This window comes from Pleurodeles waltl, chromosome 3_1 (assembly GCF_031143425.1).
Source record: "Pleurodeles waltl isolate 20211129_DDA chromosome 3_1, aPleWal1.hap1.20221129, whole genome shotgun sequence".
NCBI lineage: Eukaryota > Metazoa > Chordata > Amphibia > Caudata > Salamandridae > Pleurodeles > Pleurodeles waltl.
This window is the reverse complement of record NC_090440.1, coordinates 379,850,617-379,870,955: the sequence shown is the minus strand read 5'-3', so window position 1 is coordinate 379,870,955 and position 20,339 is coordinate 379,850,617.

Below are 20,339 nucleotides of genomic sequence, written 5' to 3'. Positions count from 1 at the left end.
TTAGGTACCAATGCTTTAAATGTGCATTAAATCATTGGTCACAAATGCTAAGTCCAGCACATTATGGGGGTCATTCTGACCCCGGCGGTCCATGGTTGGCGGGAGCACCGCCAACAGGCTGGCGGTGCCCCGCAGGGCATTCTGACCGCAGCGGTTTGGCCGCGGTCAGAAGAGGAAAACCGGTGGTCTCCCGCTGGTTTTCCGCTGCCCAAAAGAATCCTCCATGGATTCTGACCCCATACCGCCATCCTGTTCCTGGCGGCTCTGCCGCCAGGAACAGGATGGCGGTATGGGGTGTCGTGGGGCCCCTGGGGGCCCCACTTTGAATTTCACTGTCTGCATTGCAGACAGTGAAATTCGCGACGGGTGCAACTGCACCCGTCGCACCTTCCCACTCCGCCGGCTCCATTCAGAGCCGGCGTCCTCGTGGGAAGGTTGTTTTCCACTGGGCTGGCGGGCGGCCTTTTGGCGGTCGCCCGCCAGCCCAGTGGAAAACCCAGAATCACCGCAGCGGTCTTACGACCGCGGTGCGGTATTCTGGAGGGGGGAACTCTGGCGGGCGGCCTCCGCCGCCCGCCAGAGTTAGAATCACCCCCTAAGTGAGGGAACTAACAGATCAGTTTTTGCAAGGTAAATAACAGGATATTTGTTTAAGCAGGTTGAACAGTGAAATCACCTAAAACATCACTGTGCATGTATGGCAACTTGAAGGTGCTCCCTTCAAAAATTCCTTGCACTGCAGTACAAGCCTCAGAGTACTTTTGTTTAATACCAACTGCAGGCAGTGCATGCTCTTATGTACATGTATGAGTAAAACATTCAGGCCCTCATTACAACCTTGGCGGTCGGAGATAAAGTGGTGGTAATACCGCCAACAGGCTGGCGGTAACTACCGCAAAATTATGACCATGGCGGTGAGAACTCAGATAGGCAGCCACTTTACCACACCGACCGGCAGGGTGGAAACAACAGCCACTACGGCAGTAGCCGCCTACAGCCAGGCGGAAGTCAATGTTCCGTCCCCGTACTATGAGACAGGAAACCACCACTTTTTCAGGGGTGGTACCAATGACATCAAAAGGCTGGCGGAAACACTGCACAGAAGGGAAAGGACTCACCTTTGGACACACAGGGAAGAACCACGCCACCATGGAGCCCGAACTGCAAATATTTCCCACGATTATCTATGTCCTGCTTCACCACAAACACCAACAACTGCGAAGACGACCACAGTGAGTACAGCCGCCTAGCACACAGGCGAAGGGGAAGGGAAAAAGAGAGTGACACACACACACACACACAACATCCCCACCCCCAACACTCTACACACAATCAGCTGCAGTAATAAAACATATTTACCCCGTACCCCTGAGGAATAATTCAAGGACAACAGGAATGTGCAAAAGTGAGTGTAATAATAACAACACAGTAGAAATACGAAAATGCAATGTAATGGTATATACATATGAACAGTTCAAGGGACACTGCCAAGTCCTCAATGTGCGTGGGCCACAGGGCCACAGGCCAAAGTCCAAGGCCCCACTTGTCACCTGCACCAACACGGAGAGAACACTGCAGGGGCATCAGTTGGAAAATAGGCAGGCACCTCAGCGGAACAGGGGAAAGGGGGCACCTCAGCCGGCAGATAGAACAACACCACTGGTTCTGGGGGGGGTGCATCATGCCCTGTGCTGGGTCCTGGGGAGTGCAAGGCCACAGTCTCTCAAGTGGGTGACTTGCCCACATGCTCTGGAGGGGGCAACATGCCCTGTGCTCTGTCTTGGGGAGTACAAGGCCACAGTCTCTCAAGTGGGTGACTTGCCCCCATGCTCTGGAGGGGACAACATGCCCTGTACTCTGTCCTGGGGATTGTAAGGCCACAGTCTCACAAGTGGGTGACTTGCCCACATGCTCTGGCTGGGGCAACATTCCCTGTGCTTGATCCTGGGGACTGCAAGGCCACAGTCTCTCAAGTGGGTGACTTGCCCACATGCTCTGGAGGGGACAACATTCCCTGTGCTTCTGATCCTGTGGAGGCCGGGGTTGGTGGGTGTCTTACCCACTGGTTCTGAAGTGGCATTATGCCCTGTGCTCTTGATCTTGGGGAGGCTGGGATTGGTGGGTGTCTTACCCACTGGTTCTGGAGGGGGCATCGTGCCCTGTGCTTCTGATCCTGGGGAGGCTGGGGTTGGTGGGCGCCTTATCAACTGGCTCTGGAGGGGGAATCGTGCCCTGTGCTTCTGATTATGGGGAGTCTTGGCTATGTGGGTGTCTTACCCACTGGTTCTGGAGGGGGCATTGTGCCCTGTGCTTCTGATCCTGGGGAGGCTGGGGTCGGTGGGTGTCTTACCCACTGGTTATGGAGGCGGCATCGTGCCCTGTGCTTTTGATCATGGGGAGTCTTGGCTATGTGGGTGTCTTACCCACTGATTCTGGAGGGGGCATCATGCCTTGTGCTTCTGATCCTGGGGATGCTGGGGTTGGTGGGTGTCTTACCCACTGGTTCTGGAGGGGGCATCGTGCCCTGTACTCTTGATCCTCGGGAGTGAAAGGTCACAGTCTCTCAGCTGGGTGTCATACCCACAGGATTTGCTGGGGGGCAGGCCGCACAGCAGCCCATGGAGGCAGGACTACATACTGTCTGCTGGCGGTGATGACTCAGTGGTGGTGGTGGTGCTGCTGCAGCCGCTGGTGGGGGGAGGCTCCAGCCCATCCCCTGCAGCCTCGGATGGCTGCCCACTGGTGGTGGTGGTGCTGATGCTGCTGGTGGGGGGAAGCTCCAGCCCATCCCCTGTAGCCTCGGACAGCTGCCCACTGGTGGTGGTGGGGGAACCTCCTGCCCGTCCCCTGTAGCCTCAGACAACTGCCCACTGGTGGTGGTGGTGCTGCTGCTGGTTTTGGTTGGTTGAAGCTCCTGACCATCCCCTGCAGTCTTGGACGGTTGCATAACCATGGTTGGTGGTGGGGGCTCCATCTGAGTCCCTGCACCAGGCCCCTTGTCCTTCCTCCTGCTGGTGCTGGCTCCTTGCCCTTCCTGGCAGCAGCTGGGGCAGGCTCCTTTCCCTTCCTGGCAGCAGCTGGGGCCGGCTTCTTCCCCTTCCTGGCAGCAGCTGGGGCTGGCTTCTTACCCTTCCTGGCAGCAGCTGGGGCAGGCTCCTTCCCCTTTCTGGCAGCAGCTGGGACAGGCTCCTTGGTCTTCCGGGCAGAAACTGGGGCAGGCAGCGTTACTTTGAGACTGCCTGGTGCCCTGGATCCTTTCCCACAATGAGTGAGTGTGGAGACTACTGGGCCCGTGGAATGGGTGGCTGAGGTGCTTGCCTGGGTTTTTGCCACCCTGACCAGATGTGAAGGACGGGGCAGAGGGGTAGGGAGGAGGTCGGTGGTGGAGAGGAATAACTTCTTAGGGACATTGGGGTGGGAACAGGGAGAAGGTTTGGGTGTGGAGAAAAAGGGAGTGGTTGTAGGAGGTATCTGTCTGCTGTGTTTGGGTGCAGGTGCATGGGCTGGATGCTATTGTGAGGTGGGTGGCTGTTGGGTGTCTAAGTGCTTGTGATTGTGTACCTTGGGAAGGGGGGTGACAGACACAGTGGGAGAGGACATGGGGGACGTGTGCATGGCTGTTGTGAAGGTCTCTGCCAGTGAGGTGTGTGTTATGCTAGGTGAGGTGGTGATGCTTGTAGTGAATGATGATGTAGTGCATGCAGGTGTGAGTGTAGACGCAACTGAGGAGGAGGTGGAGGAGGATGATGAGGAGGAGGGGGAGACAGTGGAAATTGTGAATGTTGGCATGTCTGCATCTGGATGGTGTTTGTGTGAGTGCCTGTGGGATGATGTGTGGCACTTGTGTTTGCCTGTGCCACTCTTGTGTGTTGTCTTGTGTGCATGCTCGTCTGACTGTGTGCTTGGGATAGGTTGAGGTTGAGGGTAATGGCCTTGGGAAGAGGACGTTGGAGGGGGGAAGGTGGAAACAAGGACAATATGCAAAGAAGGTGAAGTCCCACTTGGAAAATTATTGTTTTTATTGTTATGCCGACAATGCAGGCCCAGTTATACAATCAGTCACTGGTTAACAAAACACGAAGTGCGGTCCAAGTTCCAAACATTATATAGTAACCAAGGAAAAAGGAGAATCAGCCAACACGTGTTTCGCCCCCTCTGGCTATGTATTTGCCGGGGCTTTCTCAAGGCTGAAAATAAACAGAAATAACAGATTGTAGTTCAAGGTTATTCATTTTGAAAGGGTGAGATGTCATTAAGACATCATCAAGAAGGTGAGCTAATAAAAGGAAGTCCCATGCATAAGTCATAAAGAGTGTGCTCAGTCCAAATATAGAATAGTTAGAGCCAAGTATTAAATAGAAAGGAAGTAATACGTAGGTGCTGAATGGTGACTGTGGTCAGACCCTGATGTATTGAGGGTCCAAAGGAGTAAGAAAGCAATCGGTGGCATTACATGAAATTATGGTGAAAAAGAGAAAGCGGTGGGAAGTGGAACAAAAAGTCCGTAATTATCTTCTAAGATCCCAAAAAAGAGTATAGGTTATCAAATTAAAAATATAGGTGCTCGGGTGCAAATAGAGTTAGATTAACATACCACACGCGAAAGAGCAGACATGTATGGATTATAGACTAAAATAGTCCTTTTCTGTAAGGCAACAAATAATCTATCTGTTGGAACATTCATGGTTTGACAAAGGTGTGCTGTACAATTTATATTCAATTAATAGATCAACCTAGTTAGTTCAGGAATAAGAGGAACACATCACAGTATTAATAACCAGTTACATAAGTTGAATTGCACATTATTTTGTACAGTATAAAATAAAAACACCATATGGTTTAGAATACAGAAAAAACATGAACACTATTCGAGATGAGAGGTTCGTCTGTGGAATTTAAACAGAGGTGAAAAGAGAAGAGAAAAGAAAAGTGCGTCATATTGGTTCATTGAATGTAGCATGTTAGCCAAAAACAATAGTTTTGGTGGTTACTGTCAGTCAGTAAACCCTTTAAAATTTTCATGGCACGCTTTCTCCCGCGTAACAGGCGGGGACTCATTCTATGTATGTCGTAGTTCAAATGCGGCAATAGGGTGGTCTCAATATTCAGAAATTAGGTAACGGAGTTACGATTATCAAAAAGGGAACAGCGTTTGCTTAGAAAGGCTATTAAATCTGAGACCCTTACCTCAAAACTGCAAAGTTAGGGTGCCGTGCAAATACGGCCGAAAATCAGAGTGAAGCACGGGGAACAGAACGGGCGCGTCCGCGTCTAGAGTCGCGTTTTAAAAACGCGTATCAAATGAAGTAAAGTAAACAGAAAAGAAGGACTCCCATGTTACGCGCTGGGTAGCGCCATTTTGGTAGAGAAAATACATAAAAGGTTATCATTTCAGTAAGTCAGGAGGATACATAAATACATAAATATAAAGTACATAAATATAAAGATATAAAGAGTTCCGTCTAGTCAAAAACTGATTTAACAAGATCTAGTGTGTGAGCATACAGAAGGTATCACAATAATCCATAGAAGATAAGTGATTACATTTTCGTTACAAACTGGAAAGAACATAGTAGTAATTCAAGAAATTATATTTACATAAAACAAACTAGACTCCACTTTTTGCAAAAGGTCAAAAAATTAGATTTTGCTATAAGGCTTAGAGGACAGTATAATTGCAGGTACTTAAGAAGCGGAAAGGACACAGGATTCCAGATACTTTACGTTAACCAAAAATGCCATTCATAGTCTTTATTGAGCCCATTATTAACAGTATCATGTTTAATAATTAGGCGGCTCTCTTCTTGGCGTAGTCGCAATGGTGTGTTGCCACCTCTGGGGGAAGGGATAATACGTCTTAACCCACAGAAGGTAAAAGTACATTGGTGTTGGTGACACTTGTTAAAATGTTCTACCATCGGCGCATGGATATCAGATTTGTGTATATTCCGAAAATGTTCCTGTATTCGAATTTTTAAGGGCCGTGTCGTACTGCCTATGTAAATCAAATTACAAGGGCACCAAATGGCATATATGACAAAGGTGCTGGAACAGTTAATGAAATCGGTGATCTGATGGGTACAATTGTTGATGTTTACTGTCTTAGATTTGGATAAGCCTAATTTGCAAATGGAGCATTTACTGCAGGTATAAAAACCTGCAGGTTTGGGTGGAAGAAAAGTGGTGGAAACTTTGCGTTGAAAAAATGAAGGACACAGTTTGTTAGGTAGATTCGGTGCCCTCCTGAACCCTATTTGTGGATAGCTAGAGATATATTGGTTGATCGAGGAATTATTCACCAGAAGAAACCAATTTTTTTTAAGTGATTTGCGAATGTGCTTGTTCCCATTGTGGAAGGCCGTAATGAATCGAATGGTCGTGTTCTTGTTGTTTTTCTTGGGTGTATTCAGCAGAGAATTTCGATCCATATTCCTCACTTCCTTCCGGATGGTCTTAAGTGAAGCCTGATTGTATCCCCTAGACACTAATCTCATAGTCATTTCTGAAGATGCTCTGTCATAATCATTTAAATTGGAACAGTTTAGTCTAGCACGTCGGAATTCTCCTTTGGGTATATTTCGGATGGTGCTAGCCGAATGACAGCTAGTAGCATGAAGGATCGAATTGGCAGATGTCATTTTGCGAAAGAACTTTGTCATAAGTTTGTTATCCTCAACATAAATCAAAAGATCTAAGTATTCAATGGAAGAATTGGAAATTTGATATGTTATTTCAATCTCCCAGGGATTAAGTGTTAAGGACTGAATACATTTTTGGAGATGAGTCTCTGAGCCTTGCCAAATAAGCAAAATATCGTCTATGTATCGTCCCCAAAAGATAATATGTTTGATGAATTGATCGGAACGGTCTGACCAGAGCCAATGGTTTTCAACAGCTCCCATCAGGATGCAAGCATAGGGTGGAGCAAATTTTGCTCCCATCGCAGTTCCTTGGAGCTGTAGATAATAGTTGCCGTCAAAAAGAAAATAGTTGTTTTGCAAACTAAATTTAAGAAAATCCAAGATCATTGCATTACGTGTCAGATATTGAACTGATCTGGTAGACAAGGCTTTACTTACTGCTGTTAGCCCATCAGTGTGTTTAATAGAAGTGTAAAGACTGACAATATCAATAGTTGCAAGAAAAAAATCTGATTGCCACTCAATATTTTGTAGCTTTTGTAGGATGTCTTTGGTATCTCGCACATATGATGACAGATTCGTCATGAAGGGTTGGAGCTCTTGATCAATGAGGGATCCCAGTCTGGAACATATGGAGTTAACTCCAGAAATGATAGGTCTGCCTTTCGGAGGATGGCCTGCTTTATGAATTTTAGGTAGAAGATACAGGGTCGAACAATGGGGTATTGAAGAAAAAGGGCAGTCTTTTCGAAACCAGAGAGAGTTTGGCAAGAGTGCCAATATTCCAATCGTTCAGACAGTTTCTGTTGTATTTCTGATGTCGGGTTATAAGAGAGTTTCCTGTAGCATGTCTTGTCTTGGAGCTGACGATAGGCTTCAGTAAGATAATCATCAGTGTTTAGAATAACAATATTGCCTCCTTTGTCTGCCTCCTTGATAATTATATTGTTGTTATACCTCAACTGTTTTAATGCCTTGGTGTGATCACCATGAGTGTTAGTAGGTAAGTATTTTCATTGATCACAGTAGCGTTTGAATTCCTGATCAAGATCATGAAGAACTGCCATAGAAAATAAATCAATAGAATTTCCCGCTGGAAGCATGGGGGTAAATGTAGATTGTGAACGGAGATCCGAAGGGAAGTATTGGTTAGTATTAAGATTAAGTTCTTGAGCTAGGGAATGTAGAGTGGATTCTGGTTCAGTGGTATTAGAGAGGTTACACAGAACAGAAATATCAGACAGATCTTGAATTGTAATGTCCTGTGAGTGCCCTGTGGGAAGAGATGAGGTAAGGGGTGTAGGTGAAGAAGCAAAAAAAGACTTGAGTTTCAAGTGTCGAGTAAACTTAAAGAGGTCAATTTTAGTTTGAGTAATATCCCAGGTATTAGTAGGACAAAAGGACAGACCGTGGTTAAGGAGAGATTGATCTGTGGAGGATAGTTCGTGATTGGAAAGATTCACAATTAGGTTGTCTGAGTTTAAGGTTGAACCGTTTTGCTTCGAGCTCTGGTTTGTATGCCCGAGGTATTTGGAGTAGCTGGAGTAGCTGGAGTAATATCGGGTGGTTTGGCTCTTGTGTCTTTTAGAGTTCCCAGGCGATGGCGTCTTGCCTCTTCTAAAAAATTAACTTGTGGTCTAGTCAGGGTACAGGTTGCAGAATCGTCTATTGATTCAACCTCAGATGAGGGAGGAGTTTCATGATTGGTTGGTGTGTCTAGAGAAAGATTTGAATCCTTAATATTGTCGTATTTTCTGCTAAAGGTGTATACTCTCCCATGTTGGTAATCAAAAAGGTCTCTTCTGAATTTGCGATTTTTTCGTTGTATTATATCTTCCTCATATCGGTCTATAACACTGTTAAGAATAGCATAATTTTTAGTGGTAATTTCTCCCCAATTGGCTTCTTCGATGCGTTGGGTTAGATTATCAACTTCCTTGCGATGTTTGTCATATTCTTCCTCGGAGATTTCAATTAATTGGTTAATCATGTTAATTGATGCCATTTTCAGATTGGTTTCCCATTTCTGTAGGTGTTCCTGAGATGTGGTGTCCATGGGTGGAAAGATCAGGATACGAAGGCCTCGTGGTATGCAATCATTTTCTAGGTATTTTTTCAGTGAAGCTATTTCCCACCACTTAGATGTTTCCTTCTTCAATGATTTTTCCAAAGCCAGAAATGTGCTTGTGGCCGACAATAAATTGGGAGAGGAGAGGTGGGAGGTGCCCACCCCTGTAGTATTGAAGACTTGTTGTAACTTGTGATCACTTGTTCGCGTCTATTGGTATGAAAGGACATCTTTTTTCAGAGATTTAGGGCTTATTACAGGATATAGTAGTGGAACATGACGTTGAAAACAGCAGCTCCAAAAAATGAAGGGCCCTAGAACCACTAGTATCCTGTATAGATGCCTGTTTTGTGGAGTAGGGGACTTAACCAGAGGACAGGGACCCACGTCCTCTAAGTCAAAACAGTATGCAAAGAAGGTGAAGTCCCACTTGGAAAATTATTGTTTTTATTGTTATGCCGACAATGCAGGCCCAGTTATACAATCAGTCACTGGTTAACAAAACACAAAGTGCGGTCCAAGGTCCAAACATTATATAGTAACCAAGGAAAAAGGAGAATCAGCCAACACGTGTTTCGCCCCCTCTGGCTATGTATTTGCCGGGGCTTTCTCAAGGCTGAAAATAAACAGAAATAACAGATTGTAGTTCAAGGTTATTCATTTTGAAAGGGTGAGATGTCATTAAGACATCATCAAGAAGGTGAGCTAATAAAAGGAAGTCCCATGCATAAGTCATAAAGAGTGTGCTCAGTCCAAATATAGAATAGTTAGAGCCAAGTATTAAATAAAAAGGAAGTAATACGTAGGTGCTGAATGGTGACTGTGGTCAGACCCTGATGTATTGAGGGTCCAAAGGAGTAAGAAAGCAATCGGTGACATTACATGAAATTATGGTGAAAAAGAGAAATCGGTGGGAAGTGGAACAAAAAGTCCGTAATTATCTTCTAAGATCCCAAAAAAGAGTATAGGTTATCAAATAAAAAATATAGGTGCTCGGGTGCAAATAGAGTTAGATTAACATACCACACGCGAAAGAGCAGACATGTATGGATTATAGACTAAAATAGTCCTTTTCTGTAAGGCAACAAATAATCTATCTGTTGGAACATTCATGGTTTGACAAAGGTGTGCTGTACAATTTATATTCAATTAATAGATCAACCTAGTTAGTTCAGGAATAAGAGGAACACATCACAGTATTAATAACCAGTTACATAAGTTGAATTGCACATTATTTTGTACAGTATAAAATAAAAACACCATATGGTTTAGAATACAGAAAAAACATTAACACTATTCGAGATGAGAGGTTCGTCTGTGGAATTTAAACAGAGGTGAAAAGAGAAGAGAAAAGAAAAGTGCGTCATATTGGTTCATTGAATGTAGCATGTTAGCCAAAAACAATAGTATTAGGTGGTTACTGTCAGTCAGTAAACCCTTTAAAATTTTCATGGCACGCTTTCTCCCGCGTAACAGGCGGGGACTCATTCTATGTATGTCGTAGTTCAGATGCGGCAATAGGGTGGTCTCAATATTCAGAAATTAGGTAACGGAGTTACGATTATCAAAAAGGGAACAGCGTTCGCTTAGAAAGGCTATTAAATCTGAGACCCTTACCTCAAAACTGCAAAGTTAGGGTGCCGTGCAAATACGGCCGAAAATCAGAGTGAAGCACGGGGAACAGAACGGGCGCATCCGCGTCTAGAGTCGCGTTTTAAAAACGCGTATCAAATGAAGTAAAGTAAACAGAAAAGAAGGACTCCCATGTTACGCGCTGGGTAGCGCCATTTTGGTAGAGAAAAGACATAAAAGGTTATCATTTCAGTAAGTCAGGAGGATACATAAATACATAAATATAAAGTACATAAATATAAAGATATAAAGAGTTCCGTCTAGTCAAAAACTGATTTAACAAGATCTAGTGTGTGAGCATACAGAAGGTATCACAATAATCCATAGAAGATAAGTGATTACATTTTCGTTACAAACTGGAAAGAACATAGTAGTAATTCAAGAAATTATATTTACATAAAACAAACTAGACTCCACTTTTTGCAAAAGGTCAAAAAATTAGATTTTGCTATAAGGCTTAGAGGACAGTATAATTGCAGGTACTTAAGAAGCGGAAAGGACACAGGATTCCAGATACTTTACGTTAACCAAAAATGCCATTCATAGTCTTTATTGAGCCCATTATTAACAGTATCATGTTTAATAATTAGGCGGCTCTCTTCTTGGCGTAGTCGCAATGGTGTGTTGCCACCTCTGGGGGAAGGGATAATACGTCTTAACCCACAGAAGGTAAAAGTACATTGGTGTTGGTGACACTTGTTAAAATGTTCTACCATCGGCGCCTGGATATCAGATTTGTGTATATTCCGAAAATGTTCCTGTATTCGAATTTTTAAGTGGTTCTAGGGCCCTTCCATTTTTGGAGCTGCTGTTTGGAAACAAGGACAATGGCTGTCATCAGAGAGGAGGCCAGAGCCTGGATTGATCTCTGTTGGACTGCCAAGCCAGTGTGAATGCCCTCTAGGACTGCATTAGTCTGTTGCATCTGGGCTGTCAGCCCCTGGATGGCATTCACAATGGTTGATTGCCCTACAGAGATGGATCACAGGAGGTCAATAGCCTCCTCACTCAGGGCAGCAGGGCTAACTGGGGCAGGGCCTGAGGTGCCTGGGGCGATGGAGATGCCCACCCTCCTTGGTGAGCACTCACCGCAAACTCGCTGAGGGGCTGCTGGGAGGGCGGTGCTGGTACGGGGTGCCGGCTGTACCTGTAGCTGGGGTGGATACAGAGGTGTCTGCCACTACCAGGGAGCTTCCATCGGAGGAGGTATCTGTGTCAGAACTGTCCCCTCCTGTCTCCGCCGTGGTGCTCTCCTCGCCCTCTGTCCCACTGGTGCCCTCAGGGTAGGTGGACTCTACTTCCTGGGTCCTGTGGGATGCAGTTCCCTCAGTCGCCGGTGCCTCTGCTCCTCCGCCAGATGATGCTAATGCACATAAGGACAGGGTGGCAAAACAAAAAGGGGAGGAAGTGACAAAGGATACACTGCGTCAATGGCTGCACCAAAACCACTGTTGGCGTACACACCACCCTCAAACACAGGGAAGAGCCCTACGCACTGTGCATTGCACTACAGGTTATAATGCTAGCCACCAAGGCATGGGGAGGTGCACATGCCGCCAAATGCAGCACACCTGGGACGCACACAGCCCTGACCAGTTGTGACTGCCTACCAGCTAGGTTGTAGGTCCCTGGCCAACAAGGGACCTAGGCCCTCATTACAACCCTGGCTGTCGGTGTTAAAGCGGCGGTAATACCGCCAACAGGCCGGCGGAAAAAAAATTGAATCACGACCATGGCGGAAACCGCCAACATAGACAGCCACTTTAACACTCCGACCGCCACAGCGGTACAAACAAACAGCACGACGGTAACCGCCAACAGACAGGCGGAAGACAAGGTAACACCGACCCTATCACAGCCCGGCAATTCGCCACCTTTTCTGGGGCAGAACCAATGCGAATAAAAACACGGCGGAAACAGTACACAGAAGGGAAAATCACTCACCTCTCCACACCCCATGAGGAACCAGGATGCCAAGGCGCCAGAACTGCAGATCCTGCCGGCGATGGTCTTCCTGCTCCTCTGTCAGGAGCTCCAACAACGGCGTCGACGACCACAGTGTGTACTGCACCTACAACACAGGGGAGGGTGGAGGGAAAAGAGAGTGACACACACGCAACACGCAACACGCAACACCCCCACCCTCACCCACAACACCATACTCACAATACATGCTGCAACATTACATTTATACCCCCCACCCCCCTTGAATAACGCAAGGACAAAAGGAAATGATTTGAACGGTTGTAATTAAAAAAAATCCAGTAGTCAAAATTCCAAATCCAGTATATACAATTATGTACACCAAAACACAAGTCCGGATAGTGCACCAATAAATGTCCGTGGACCACTGGGCCCAAAATGCATGGGCGAGGCCCATACTAGATACCTGACTCCAAACGGAGAGAACACTGCTGGGATATCAGACCAAAAATATACAGGCACCTCAGGGGGAGGGGAGGCACCTCAGCCTGATGAACGCACAACACCACTGCTCCACGAGGGGGCTCCATTCCCATTGATGTATTCCGGGGAGTGCAAAGCCACAGTCTCAAGTGGGTGGGTTGACCACTGCTTTATCCTGGGGAGTGAAAAGCCACCGTCTTTCAAGTCTCTCAAGTGGGTGGGTTGCCCACTGCTTTATCCTGGGGAGTGCAAAGCCACAGTCTCTCAAGTCTCTCAAGTGGGTGGGTTGCCCACTTCTTTACCCTGGGGAGTGCAAAGCCACAGTCTCTAAAGTCTCTCAAGTGGGTGGATTGCCCACTGCTTTATCCTGGGGAGTACAAAGCCACAGTCTCTCAAGTCTTTTCAGTGGGTGGGTTGCCCACTGCTTCATCCTGGGGAGTGCAAAGCCACAGTCTCTCAAGTCTCTTCAGTGGGTGGGTTGCCCACTGCTTCATCCTGGGGAGTGCAAAGCCACAGTCTCTCAAGTCTTTTCAGTGGGTGGGTTGCCCACTGCTTTATCCTGGGGAGTGCAAAGCCACAGTCTCTTAAGTCTTTTCAGTGGGTGGGTTGCCCACTGCTTTATCCTGGGGAGTGCAAAGCCACAGTCTCTCAAGTGGATAACAGTCTCCACTGGTTCTGAGGGGGCTTTGTGCCCAGAGTGCTTCATCTTGCAAAGGACAGAGGTAGTGGATGTATCTGTCCACTGGTTCTGGAGGGGGCTTTGTGCCCAGAGTGCTGCAGGGCTGACTGAGGCAGGGCCTGAGGTGCCTGGGGCGAAGGAGATGCCCACCCTCCTTGGTGAGCGGGCACGGGACACACGCTTAGGGGCTGCTGGGAGGGCGGTGCTGGTAGGGGGGGTGGCGGCTGTACCTGTTGATGCGGAGGGCACAGAGGGGCCCGCCACCGCAAGGGAGCTCCCATCAAAGGAGGAGTCGCTGTCACTGCTGTCACCTCATGTCCCCGCCATGGAGCTCACCTCGGCCTCCGTCCCACTGGTGGCTTCTGACTCCGTTGTTATGCCCTCCAGAGCAAAGTGTGATGCAGCTCCCTCCTGCTCCGGTGCCACTGCTCCTCCGCCTGATGATGCTATTGCACACAAGAACAGGGAGACCACAAAAAAGGGGGTGGGGACAGAAGAAAGACATATTCAGTGCATGCAACACCACTACCGTTGGCAGACACTACAGACACAGCAGCCTTCTGCACTACGCCAGGCACTTTTTGTTCCTAGATTATTCACATGCCCATGGGGTACAAGGCCTAAGCCCGATTGCTGCACACATCACATGAAAGTCACAGGAGCCTGACTAGGTGTAGATGGCACTAACCACTAGTGGGGTTGGGGTTCCACTGAACCTGCCTCTCAAGGGACCTTGCCTACCACGCTCGCCCTGGCCTAGGGGAATCCACTGCCCACCTCCCCAACCCAGACACCTTGTGTTGCACGCAGAGTCAGATGAATGTGACTGTACTCACCCCCTTGTGGCTGCTGTGATGCCCTCAAGTGCCCATCCAACTCCAGATACGCCACCGCCAGGATCCGGAACATCAGGGGGGTAATGGAGTGACGGGCACCCCTCCCACGTTGGGAGGCCATCCCCAGCTGGGCCTCTTGCTCCAGCGGCGAATGTCCACCCATCTTCTATGGCAGTGGGTGCTCCGTTTGTGGTGGACCCCCAGGGTCCGGACGTCCTTGGCGATGGCACGCCAAATATCCTTCTTCTGGTGGACGCGGTCCTAAAGGAATAGTACAGGGGAAAAGGAAGATCTTTACCCGTCCGGACCGTCATACTCATTGGCCCACGTTCCCTCCCTTGCCCTGACGCACATACACTCACCATCCGTGCATGCAGGCCTCAGTCCCCCCATGTATCTTTCATCCACAGCACTCCAAACAGGCATTGCCCATGCAGCATGCTCACAGTGTACTCACCTGTGTTTCTGTTGGACCGTACAGTTGTGTGTACTGGGGGAGGACCCCATCCACTAATTTCTCCAATTCCTCCGAAGTGAAGGCAGGGGCCCTTTTCCCAGACACATGAGCCATCGTCGCTTCCAGACTGAGGTCACAGCAGCACTTGCAGAGTAGGTCCTCTCCTGTTGAAGGTCAGGTATCAAGTGAGCAAACAGACAGAAAATGGTGGTCACGTCCGCGGCGGTGCGTACCGTCACCACCGGCGTACATCGTCATTGGCTCCTTGGACCCATAGGGTCCAATGTTAACCAATGCAGGATTGCGCCGCCTTCGACCGACTACCGCGGCGGTGTACAACGCCAGCGCAGTTACCTCACATCCCCTTGTCCCACCTTACAGGTCAGGCAGCAGCCATTTCCGCGGGCCACATGGCATTAATAATAACTGCGTCACACCTATCTAGGCCTTGCATACACACAGTAACAGGCACATTGCAGTTTAATAAATGTGTGCAAATGACATTTTGTGATACCTCAGTGTAGGCTGACTCTCTGCTCGCTGTGTGCCCAGTTGGAGCCAGACCTGATGTCAGTTATCCGCCATCCCACAGGGATCCCCCCTCTAGTGCAGGTCCTGTCAGTACTCCATTTCCAGGCAAGTGGGTCTTTTCAACCAACAGTGGCCATTGCATCAGGGATGTCCCAGACAATGTTCTCTAACGTGCTGTCCAGAGTGTTGTCTGCCCTGCTGAAATACATGTGCAGCTACATCGTTTTCCCTCAGCTGGAGGATTTGCCTAAAGTGAAAGGTGACTTTCATGCCATGGGACATATCCCCAACATCATAGGTGCCATTGATGGGACACATGTGGCCTTGGTACCCCCAGGCAGGAGTGAACAGGTGTACAGAAACCGGAAAAGCTATCATTCGATGAATGTGCAAATGGTGTGTTTGGCCGACCAGTATATCTCCCATGTGAATGCCAAATTTCCTGGCTCAGTGCATGATGCTTACATTCTGAGGAATAGCAGCATCCCTTATGTGATGGGGCAACTCCAGAGGCACCATGTGTGGCTAATAGGTGAGGACAAGGACCCTATGTAGTGTGAATAGGTGTCGGGGTATGGGGTTGTCCCTACGGGTTAGTGTGTGTCTAACAGTTGTCCCTCGAAATTTGCAGGTAACTCTGGGTACCCCAACCTGTCATGGCTACTGACCCCAGTGAGAAATCCCAGGACAAGGGCAGAGGAACGCTACAATGAGGCAGATGAGCGAACTAGGTCGGTGATCGAACGGACGTTCGGCCTACTGAAGGCCAGGTTCCGGTGCCTCCATATGACAGGTGGTTCTCTCTACTACTCACCAAAGAAGGTGTGCCAGATCATCGTGGCCTGCTGTATGCTGCACAACCTGGCTTTGCGACGACAGGTGCCTTTTCTGCAGGAGGATGGTCCAGCTGGAGGTCTTGTGGCAGCTGTGGAGCCTGTGGACAGTGAAGAAGAGGAGGCAGAAGAAGAGGATATCGACAACAGAAACAACGTTATCCAGTAATACTTCCAGTGAGACACAGGTAAGAAGATGTCACTGCCTCACACATCTCATACTATTGTTTGAGCTATCAGAAGTCTGCCATTCACCCAGTGTATGGACCCTGACTTGTCACTTTGACTTTCCATTTAACAGATGTGGTTCCCACTTTGTGCCCTCTGCTATATTTCCTCCGGACCTACAGCTGTGTTTCATCGGTATGTGGACAATTAAATTGACATTGCTATATTCCATAGTTATTGCAATTACACATTAGTGAAAGCACAGACTGACTCCAGATTGTTTTGTGAATGATGTGTGTTTATTTCTGTGCAAATAAGTGGAGGGGGTTGTAAAATGGGCAGGGGTGATGGTGGAGGAATGTCCATGGCAGAGTCCAGTCTATTTGTTTCACAGGTGCATTGTCCAGAGGGGCATAGGAAGTGGAGCAAGGGCAGTTGAAGGATGGACAGGGTGACAAAGTGGGACAGAAGGGTGACATTCAGGGGGTCTCATTTCCTGGTGGGGGTCTTGGCAATGCTCTTTGTCTTGTTCCTGGATCTCATGGACCGTTTACGGGATGGCTCTCCATCTGCAGGGGGTAGGGTTCTTGTGTCGTGGTCCTGTGGCAGTGCCTCCTGTCCACTAGCACCGGCGGAGGGCTGTTCATCATCCAGGCTAGTGTCAGGGGCCCCTTGTTGTGCCACAGTGTCCCTCCTGGTGTTGACAAGGTCCTTCAGCACCCCTACAATGGTGACCAGGGTGGTGTTAATGGACTTCAGTTCCTCCCTTATCCCCAGATAGTGTTCCTCCAGCAGCCGCTGGGTCTCCTGAAAGTTGTCTAGTATCGTTGCCATCATCTCCTGGGAATGATGGTACGCTCCCATGATGTTGAAGAGGGCCTCTTGGAGGGTGGGTTCCCTGGGCCTGTCCTCCCCCTGTCGCACAGCTGTCCTCCCAGTCCCCTGTTTTCCTGTCCTCTGTCCCCTGTCCTGTCCTCTGTCCCCTGAACCGTGTGCCCACTGCCACTGCCCCCAGGTCCCAGATTTTCTTGGGGTGGTGGGTTTGCCTGGGTTCCCTGTAGTGGTGGACACACTGCTGCTTGATGTGTCCAGGGGACAGAGGGATGGGCCCGCTGGGTGGGTACTGTGCTGGTGTTTCCTGATGGGGGGAGGCTCTGTGGTGGCTTGTGCCAGTGTCAGGGGAACCGACTGTCCCAAGGTCCCAGATGGGCCAGGCTGGCCATCTTGATCCAGTTGTGCAGAGATGCTGTCATTACTGTGGGCCTGTTCTGTGGGGGGACTGGATATGCCTGGAACCTCCTTTCCGGTGACGTTGGGTAGGGGTCCTGCAGGGGTGTAAAGGCATTGCATCTGTGTGTGCCATTGTGTGCAATGGGTGAGTGACCCTGTACTCCAGTGCTTGCATTCTTGTCTAGGTCCTTGTGTGATATTTGGTTTGGGGTCTGTGTGGGTATCTGTAGTGGACATGCTTTGGTGATGGGTGTCCCTGCTATGGTGTTGCATGCAGGGCTTGGTGTTGGGATGGATGGGTTGTGATTGTGGGACATATGTGAGGTGTTTGAGTAATGGGGTGAGGGTGAGGGTGGGGGTATGTGATGGCGTACAGGTGGGGTGGGGGATATAATGGTTAAGAGTTGACTTACCAGAGTCTATTCCTCCTGCTACTCCTGCGAGGCCCTCAGGAAGCAGTATTGACAAGACTTGCTCTTCCCATGTTGTTAGAAGTGGGGGAGGAGGTGGGAGTCCACCGCCAGTCCTCTGTACTGCAATCTGGTGTCTTGAGACTACGGAACGCACCTTCCCCCGTAGGTCGTTCCACCTCTTCCTGATGTCGTCCCGTGTTCTTGGATGCTGTCCCACTGCGTTGACCCTGTCGACGATTCTGCGCCATAGCTCCATCTTCCTAGCAATGGAGGTGTGCTGCACCTGTGATCCGAATAGCTGTGGCTCTACCCGGACGATTTCCTCCACCATGACCCTGAGCTCCTCCTCAGAGAACCTGTGGTGTTGTTGTGGTGCCATGATGTAGTGTGGGTGATGTGTGAGGTGGTGTCTGTTGTGATGTGTTGTTCTTTGTTGTTTGAGGTGCGTGGATGTTGTGTGAGTGATGATGTTGTGTGCCTGTGGATGCTGATGTTGTTTCTGGTTGTGTCTCTCTCTGGCCTTCTTTCCGAATTTTTGGTAGTAAGGGTTTGTGGGTGATGTGGGTGTGTGTTTTATATTGGATTGGGTGTGTGGGAGTGGTGTGTGTATGTGTATCAGGTGTGTGTATTTCGATTTGTCCAATGTGGTTGTGTTTTGTAAATGTGTGTGTATTTTGAGCGCGGCGGTGTGTACCGCCAATGGATTACCGCGGTTGAAAGACTGCCGAGTGGATTCGTGGGTCGTGATAGTGTGGGCGTATTCCTGTTGGCGTGACGGTGGAGGTTTTGTTTATCACTGACCTTTGGTGTGGCGGACTTGTGTGGGTGTCTGTATTATGGTGGATTCCAAGCTGTGGGTCGTAATAGCTGTAGCGGAATTCCGCCGCCGCAGCGGTGTGTTGGCGGTCTTCTGCTCAGCGGTAAGCGGCATTTACCGCCAATGTTGTAATGAGGGCCCTACTCCGCAATGTCAGGCCTGGCCTAGGGGGCACCCACTGACACACGCCCCCCACCCAGGTACCCCCCTACCATGCTTATGTTGTAATGATGGGCACAGTAATCACCCCCTTGTGGCTGATGTAATGCCCTCAAAGCCCATCCAGCTCTGGGTAGGCCACTGTCAGTATGAGGGCCATCAGGGGGTCAAGGTTCGATGGGCACCCCTTCCTCGTTGGGAGGCCATCCCCAGCTGTGCCTCTGCGTCTTCCGTGCCCAGTGTCTCAGGTCCTCCCACCATTTCTGATAGTGGGTGCTCCCCCTGCCGTAGACCCATCAGGGTCCGCACGTCTTTGGCGACGGCACGCTACATACCCTTCTTTTGATGGGCGCTGCCCTGCAGAGAAATACACACAGGAAATGGTATCAGTCAGACCGTCCTGCCTGTTACACTTATGGCCCACCATACAACTTCACATCACCATTTGCACACACATGGCCCAGCACATAAGCTGCACACCGCCCAGGGGACATCCATTTTCAAAGGGTGTTTATTCAAGTGCCAAGAAGAAGAGGGGCAAGTGCATTGGGATGGGGTGATGACGGAGGAAAGTCCAGGGTATTGTTCCAGTCTATTTGGTGCACAGGTGAATTGTCCAAGTGGACATAGGAAGAGGAGCAATGGCAATTCAAGGTGGACAGGGTGACAGAGTGGGACACAAGGGTGACAATCAGGAGAGTCTCATTTCCTGGCAGGGGTCTTGGCAATAGTCTTTGGCATCTGCCTGGATCGCAGGGAACGTTTGCGGGGCAGTTCACCTTCTGCAGGGGGAGGGGTGCTGGTGGCTTGTTGGTCCTGTGGTGGGGCCTCCTGTCCATTAGTGGCAGCGGAGGTGGAAGACAGTTCAGAAGTCTGGCTAGTGGCAGGGGCCCACTTTTTGTGAGGCTGCCTCCCTCATAATGTTGGCCATGTCTGCCAGCAACCCTGCTATGGAGATCAGGGTGGTGTTGGTGATCTGCAAGTCCTCCCTGGTCCCCTGGTACTCTCCCCCCCCCTGCAGCCGCCTGCTCTCCTGCATGTTGTCCAGGATCTGGCCCAGCGCATCCTGGGAATGTTCGTAGGCTCCCAGGATCTCTGCAAGTGCCTCCTGGAGAGTCGGTTCCCTGGGCCTGTCCTCCCCCTGGCACACTGCACTCCTCCCAGTTTCCCTGTTGTCCTGTGCCTCTGTCCCCTAAACCGTGTTCCCACTGCCACTGACCCCAGGTCCCTGATTGTCTTGGGTATGAGGTTTGCCCTGGGGTCCCTGTAGTAGTGGACACACTGCTGATTGACGTGTCCTGGGGACAGAGGTATGGGTATGCTTGGTGGGTGCTGTGGTGGTGTTTCCAGATGGGGGAGGCTCTGTGGCGGTGTGCGATTGTGGCAGGGTAACTGACTGCTCCTCCCATGTCCTTAGTTGTGGAGGAGGAGGTAGGGGTCCACCGACAGTCCTCTGTACAGCTAGTTGG